Source organism: Copadichromis virginalis, linkage group LG2 (genome assembly GCF_057382275.1).
Source record: "Copadichromis virginalis isolate Kocher_CV1m ecotype Utaka linkage group LG2, C_Virginalis_male_GT1.1, whole genome shotgun sequence".
Lineage (NCBI taxonomy): Eukaryota > Metazoa > Chordata > Actinopteri > Cichliformes > Cichlidae > Copadichromis > Copadichromis virginalis.
Window position 1 is genome coordinate 33,707,797 of NC_140619.1, and position 267 is coordinate 33,708,063.

A 267-nucleotide genomic window follows, 5' to 3' on the forward strand; every position below is an offset into this window, starting at 1 on the left:
AGCCTGGTCTTTTTGCAGTGCTTTTTAAGATTATTCTTTGGAAACCCAAGAGATGGTTGTGTGGGAAAATCCCAGTACATTTGGTGCCACATTCACAATCACTGGAATTGTCTTTTCCAAGTGGCACTGACCTGTCTAAATTCAGTGAGTTGCTGCCATTTGGTTAAGTAAGCAGATCATTTTGTTAACAAGCAGTTGAATAGTCGTCCATAATCATAATTAAGGAAGGAATAATTCAGGAAAAGACAAAAATGAAATAACAATGAA